Source organism: Electrophorus electricus, chromosome 16 (assembly GCF_041902795.1).
Source record: "Electrophorus electricus isolate QZ-2024a chromosome 16, ASM4190279v1, whole genome shotgun sequence".
NCBI classification, from domain to species: domain Eukaryota; kingdom Metazoa; phylum Chordata; class Actinopteri; order Gymnotiformes; family Gymnotidae; genus Electrophorus; species Electrophorus electricus.
This window is the reverse complement of record NC_137512.1, coordinates 2,582,323-2,590,017: the sequence shown is the minus strand read 5'-3', so window position 1 is coordinate 2,590,017 and position 7,695 is coordinate 2,582,323. Positions and strand designations below refer to the sequence as shown.

At 35.5% G+C, this 7,695-nt stretch overlaps 1 pseudogene across 1 annotated transcript; it reads right to left on the bottom strand.

The window, feature by feature from the left end:
• Positions 1-4,510, bottom strand: LOC118242255 (uncharacterized; annotated as a pseudogene). The gene is made up of 3 exons (XR_014117688.1): positions 4,147-4,510; positions 3,483-3,833; positions 1-14 (listed from the first exon to the last, which is right to left on the bottom strand). The product of XR_014117688.1 is annotated as an uncharacterized LOC118242255 (transcript).
• Between the last annotated feature and the right edge of the window lie 3,185 nt (positions 4,511-7,695).

Genomic DNA, 7,695 nt, shown 5'->3' with positions numbered 1-7,695 from the left:
TCAGTGTCCTGGTCCTGTGGGAGCAAATTTAAAAGATAAAACAGATTTAAAAGACAAATTGGATAAAAGCACCAGACTGCTGTTGTAAGATAACTGATTGATTCCTACGGTTATGTAGTGAAGATAGATTGTTCCTATGAGAGAACTTTGGCTTGATGAAATCTTCACCTCCTTCCCACCACCCAGGATTCAGTATCCCTCTGGTGCCACAACACATAGTAACAGCCATAAAAACTTCCCTAATTTAGGGATTATCACTCCTGTCTCATCATCTGACTCTTCCCTATGTAATCATAAACCCATGTGGGAATGTATCAGTCCTCTAACAGCCTGTGTATACCCCAAGGAACTATGACCCTAACTTCCATCAGACTCTAATTTAACAGGACAACTGTCAGAATTGTGGAGCAAAGACAGACTTGAATGCAATATAACACACCTTAAAGAGAAACAAGGGTGATCTAAAAGTGTAGTCAAAAAACAGGCAAAAGTCAACATCCAATAAACACATGATAGGCAAACAAATCCAGAGTAGTATCAGGCAATAGAGTGATGCCAAATAATAAGAATAAAGACAGCAACCAGCCAGAGAATCTATGCATGATAACAACAGTTTAGAAATATATGGCAAGGAAAATAAGCCTTCTCAAAGACACTCAATACAAAAAGAATTTGAATAGGGTGACACATTAGAGAAAATAAGACACAGGTGAAATCAATAATCTGGGGAGTAGGCAATAACAGGGGGTTTGTGGGTAATGTAGTCAGCTAAGGAGCTAGACTGTTCAGGCTGCATGACAACAACGAACTATTTTTATCCCACATATCATGTTTCACATATTATATTTCACACACACACACACACACACACACACACACACACACACACACACACACACACACATACAATCAAGGTTTTACAATCAACCTTTATATATATATATATATATATATAAAATGTTTATTTTTATTTTTATTTTTTTTTTTTCCACACAGCTTCACAAAGTAATACACACAGCTTCACAAAGTAATAACATTTCTACTGGTGCCTACAATGATGTCAAATGGTTTAATCTTAATATAATACTCCATTAATCTGTGGATATCAGAATATAATCTTCAAATTGTGATTTTTGCTTCTACTATTTGATAATTGTCCATTGTTTTATTATTCTCTTCATTAATTGTTCATTTTAAATTAACATTATTCATCATAAGAGGTAAGACTGATGCTTACCTCTTGTTTATTGTAAACAAATTATTAACCAATCCTAATTGTTTTTTTACTGGAATCTGATATGAATCTTATATTAAAGTCAGTAGTTTGGAATTTCAAGAAAGTAGGAAAAGAATTAAATTGACTGTCCAATCGCTTCACCGATCTTGATCTTGGTTTGATACTTAGTTTTGAAAGCTTCAGTCTAAGACCATGAGGTATAAAAATGTTTAAGAAATGTATGATTATTTGTTTTATTATTTTATTATAATACATTTGTAGTGAGCCTTATTTGAATGCCTTAAAGGATTTCTTTTTTTTCTACCGTGATACCGTGATGCATGTACGTGATTAACGTTCGAGACCCGTTTGGTGGAGAGTTGAGATGTAACGGGGAGGGAAGCAGAAAAGGAAGGTGATGTGGCTCTGAGTCTGTAAGTTACCAGCAAAAACATCGGCGCAAAGAAACCAGAACGTTCCTTAGAAACTAAGCTAAAAGCCTCTTGCTAAGTGATTAAAACAGACTCAGGTCTCATGTTAAATAATGTTTGTTTTTGTTTTTGTTAATTTCTTATCTTTAGTTTGTGTTCATCAGAATTCCCTCATTACAACCTGTTTTTTATTAAGCAAGCCTGTCTTTCCTTGTGCAGATTTTATCGTGTGGCTGACTATTAAACATTCTATAATCATCAATAAAAGTAAGAACAGCTGACAGAACCACTGGGACAGACTCCCACTTCTCACTGAGCCAGCTCAGGAAATCCAGCTCAGCAGATCAAGCAAAGACAGATGGTTGCATTGTTATCGGCTCACATCGTTCACGCAGCAACGCTGGTGATTCAAGAGTTCTTGTCTAATTTTAGAAGAGAAATAATCACATTGTTGAACTTGTTCCTTTTATGAGATGAGACTGAATTGATTGAAAGATTAATAAAATAATAATTTTAATTAATACATTTTCCCTGCTAATCAGCCCCATATACTCATATCAATTTTGAACAACAAAATATTGAGATGTACATATACTTACTCTTAATACCTAAAATTATAACAGGTAGAACCATACATGTGTTTTCACATTACTTGACTGGTGCGCTTCCTTTTCATAGCACCTTGTTGAAGCATCACTGTAGTGGGACAAAGCAATTTATGATTTCCCACATCCCTTCTATCCAGTCTGTTTAAAAACTATACTTGATAAACTGGAGATAAAATTTAGCAGTATATATTTCTGTTTTCAGGTCTTGTTCAAGGTTTAGCTGCACAACGTTAATAAAGACTAATTACAGTGTTCACAGTTTCTCCTTTTACATATTAAAACTGCTTTAGCAGAAATGACAAGCACATACACTCCCAGAGCTGCTCCCAGGAAGATCACTACAGGATCCAGAGGACTGCCTTTGGTATAAAAATGAACAAAACTGTAAGCAGAAGCACATGTGTAAGATCACAAATGTTCATCCAGGAAGCTCTTTGTCCTGCTGACCTCACCATCACAATCATCAAGTGTCACCAATAATCACAATCATTATTTGCTGCAAAAGAGGAATTCTGAAAATACTGTGCACACTTGTTTGTATGATAGGATAATATGTAAAAAATGTAGAAAAAAACCTTGCTGTTTTAATCAGTCTGGGCATTTTTTTCTGATTAGCTCTGGACAGTATGATCTGAATAAATATCAAGCAACATAAGTAAGGCTGTAAGATAGGAATTTTGAAAACACTGCACCAAATGTGTGTTACAATATAAGATCATAAATTGTATTATTAAAAAAATAACCCTTAGATAACTTTCTGTTTGAACCTTTCTGAGCGCTTTATTCAAATAGATCTTAACAGTGTACTCTCACCAAATATTAAGGAATTATAAGCAAAACAGATATCACATTATTCTTAAAATAATAATATTAGCTCTGAATGTACGTGCACATTTAATGCATGGACCTGTTTTCAACAAAGGGACAGGTTTTTTTTAGATTTTAGATAAGGATTTAGGTATTATGCATTTTTAATACATTGATAGAAAGGATAACTAGGCTTGCATGTTCACATGTGTTTATAATGTCTGGATTCTGTCTATAGTATGTGGGTTCCTCTGTTCCTTCTGTACAGAATTCTGTAAATACTAATAATAGCACAGAATGTTCTGTCTGTACACATGTAGTACATGGCCGTGTTGTAAACTAAATTTAATTTACAAATAAAGGCATTGTTTTATGACTTTTTCATTGATAAAACACTTGCTAAAATATATAAACACTTACTGAGACCCACTGTTGACCCATTTCCAAGAAGGGTCTTGCCACAGGTGGCCACAGAGCAATAGTACTAAGTGCCAGTATCAGAAAAGCTGAGGACACTCTTGGAGAGGTTGTACACACAGCTGTGTGGAGAAGAGCTGATCTCACACTGACAGCTGCTGTTGTGATGATTGTAAATGATTTCAGGATGGGAGTCTCCTGCAGCAGCTCTGAACCAGAGCACTCGGAGTTCTGCTGTTCTCCTCTCAGAGAGGACGGTGCACTGCAGAGACACTGACTCTCCTGGGGAAACCACACCCAGCACTGGACTTTGGACCACTGATACTTGATATTTATCATTTTTATTTAAATACCCTGTTAAGAATAAAATATATAGACAATAAGACACAGCTATATACTCTATACTATATACACATTTAGATTTTCCTACCTTTGTAAACATCATAAGTCATAAAAAGTAAACTGTCTATGTCTTACATGCAACAAACCCTAAAATATTTCAAGATTCTTTAACATATTTCATATAAGAAAATATACACTTGGGTCATAACATAATAATGCACAAAATGTGCAAGTTATTTGAAAATTATTTTGGTGTTAAAATGAATTAGGCCTTTAAGAAAAAGAAAAAAAAAAGTTATAGTGGCCAAAAGGTATAACTTCTTACCTTTCACTGATAATAATGCTCCTTTTCCAAACACAATCTCAAACCTTCTTATGCCACAGTAATACATGGCCTCATCTGACGGTTCAATGCTAGTAATATTCAAATGACAGAACCCTCTTCCCTTCACAACAGTGAACTTTGGAGGTTTAAATTCACTGTAGTAAGAGGAATTCTCTACAGATTTCTGAGACATGGCCATTATACGAGGCTCCTGTCCTGTTTTTTGCTGGTACCAAACGATGGGATCGGTGTTGTCCTCTTCCAGCAGAAAGCACTGGAGAGTCACGTTCTCTCCAAATGCAGCGGAGGTCACAGAGTTCGGCTGATTGACACCTTTTGCCCAAAGAATGAAACCTTGGTTCATGCCAAAGGTTACTCTATAAACCATGTGCAAAGGTACTTATTTGTTCAGCTGAAAAAGGCATGTATCTTAGGAATGCATGTGCCTTCGGCTGAATAGGGCCTAAAACATTACTGAACATGTAGATAATGTTGAGAGAAAAACTTGTAGCATGATGTAGCATGATTACTGCAAAAGCAGGTGGCACTCACCTACTTCACTAGAAAGCACCGCAGTGAGACACATCAGGACCATTCTCCAGATGCCCAGGTCCTGTTGCATGCTGTGTTTGCTTGATAAACTACCGAATGGTCAAACCGCTTCAACTCAAACATTTTTGACGTAACTTATTTACATAACATACTTCCTATGTTTTTCCTTCAATAAGAAACTACAACAAAAATGCTGTACAGTCACCATAAAAACATTGTCTATTTGTGCCATATGTTGTTTCAGTTCTTCAAGTTAAGTTTTTTATTATTTGACACATTCGTGGGATAAGAGCTCTTGGATAGCTTAGTAGAATAATATAGATTAGTATTTCAGACAAATGTATTATACAGTGGCAAACTGTCATTATTCGACTGAAAACAGAGCCTCTCTCAAGACTTCCAGCAAAAAAAAAAAAAAAAGAAAGAAAGAAAGAAAAAGATTCAGCTTGTTTTTTCAACATCACAAAAATGGCTTTAACCTATCATGGTCCAACACGCTAATTAGAATGCAATGTAATAGGTAAAATACGCATAACATATTAATCACATGTCCCAGATCTTTAGGCATTACATAGTCCTATGCCATAACTCTCCCCATTTATCTTCGCTACCCATGAATGAAACTCACTTTGAAGCCCATCACATCACAAGCTTTCATCAATTAGACATTAGAAAGTATGAAAAATTAACTGCTGCCATAGTGACCTTCCTGGTGACCAACTGCTACTATATAGCACTACTAATACTGCATGTTCAGTGTCACCAGTTCCAGATAGTTTTACATGTAAGTTTTACTATAATCATAGAGCCAAACAAACTCCGCCAAACAAACACAGCCAAACTAACACAGCTGAAAATCAAATCAGATCTGACTTGGTCTCTCTGGTGACTAAGGCCAGCACAAACACCACTGGTACTGTTAATGCATGCTCAGTGTCTCTGGCTCCATCATTCCGCTACTGACACTCAAACTCATTTACCATATACATACATTCAAATACACCAACAGTACCATACATGCATTAAGAAACACCACTGTTCACCTCCTACAGCTAACACCACCTTTATAGTCCCTCTCTACACAGCTATAACTTACTGTACTCATTTATATTTCACCCCAACTTCAACCACAGCAACCAGCTAGCACTTTTATCTACATATCTACCATCTATTTTCATCTGAAAACTCCAACAGTACAGTTTTATCCAGCAGCCTCTCAAGCTAAACTCCAGCAGGGAAGGACTACATGCCTACTTGTCTTTATCGTTACTGGCATACTATGTGATCACCAGTCGTTATCAAATAATGCATATTTCATCTTGTTCATATTTTGTGCTCAAATGGAATCATTAATTCAATGAAATAAACTTTGCTCACCCTCTGAAAACAACACCATGTCCTCGGAGCAATAGGTCCAATACACAAAATTGTTTATCTACAGTCAGTTTCCAGTCTCACAGTTTATCCCACTACTGGCACTGCTAACTTGTACTTACACACTAATCCTCTTTCTTTCTTTCACAAACCTGATAGAGCTTCTTCACACTTTTCCTCCTGCATTTGAATAAGCAATCGAGTAACTGAATTTACTCAGTTGCTTTCTCTCTGTAATAGGTCTTTGTATTTCTGTCTGTTGTTAATACTTAACAGAGACCCAGTTCCTTTGCCTTATCTGCAGAATACCAAATCGTACCATTCCATAGTCATAAATAACCATACCTTATTTATTCAACTTATTTTTAGTCTCATTTTCAGTCCATTCAAACAGTATTAGAATCAGAATCAGAGTTATTATGTTTTTCTTAATACTTTAATATTATTGAGTTTTCCAAACTATACCCATGCTCGAACAATTATGAGGTTCATTTAATGTGAGTAGTTGTCAGATTGTCAGGGGTATTAAGATGTGACAATTACTGTGGTCAGGATCTCTGTTTGCTAGCAGTAACATTAACTAGCCTTCAAACCAGATGACAAATATCATGCATAATGTTTAAATATAAAGCCGAGTCTTATTGACAATGTTTTGTCATATTTTGACGTGAGTCGCTCCTATTATGCTAATCACAGAGAATGACGATGTAATTCAAAACTAAAAAATAAATTAAAAGACTGAAAGACTGAAAAACTATACCTGTCTACTTCAGAGTTAATGTCAGATGTAATTTTCAATTTTGTTTGTTTGTCTGTTTTTTTAAAACTTGTAAATAATTTTAATTGTATTTAATTTGATTATTATACCTTAGTTTTAGTCATGTTTTAGTGACTGGAGATTCATTTTAATTTTATTGTAATTGTTTCATTTGCATTCAACTAGTCACAGGGCAGAGACCCCACACACATGAGCACCAATCTCAGATCTCGATCATCCCACACCTACCAGTCCTTCCAATCACATCCTGGTTTACTTTCATCAGAATACTGATTATCACTTACACACACCTGTTTCGAAACCCCTCCCCCATACTTAAAGTCCTCCTCCACATGACACTTCAGGTTACCTGCTCATCCAGCCAAACACCTGAAGCAGGTCTCTGTGTTCTTGTTATTTTTGCTTGCTTTGTCTTGCTCTGAATTAAGCCAGCTCATTTGAATTTTGCTCATGCATTGTTTCTGTTTGCACAATGTCACAATTTTCATATTTAGTCATGTAGTCAATTATTTTACCTCACTTTTCACAGAAGAAAGTTAAACAAAAGTTTTGTTAGAGTTTCTGTTTTCAAAAATGAGTTTATTATTGTGTGTTATGTTATCATTTAATAATCAACATATAAGAAATACTGATGATCAAAGACTTACCATCAAAATATTTGCTGAATAATTTTACGACTGCCCTATCTGTGATGAATGTGAGATAATTAAGGCCTACTATCAGTAAAACACATTGCTAGCCATTTGCTGGCATTAATTAAATATTGAGAGTATTCTAGTACAATAACAAAATGTGTGCAAAAGCAGAGGGTACAGAGAAGTGGACAACATCAACAGCTATCTATC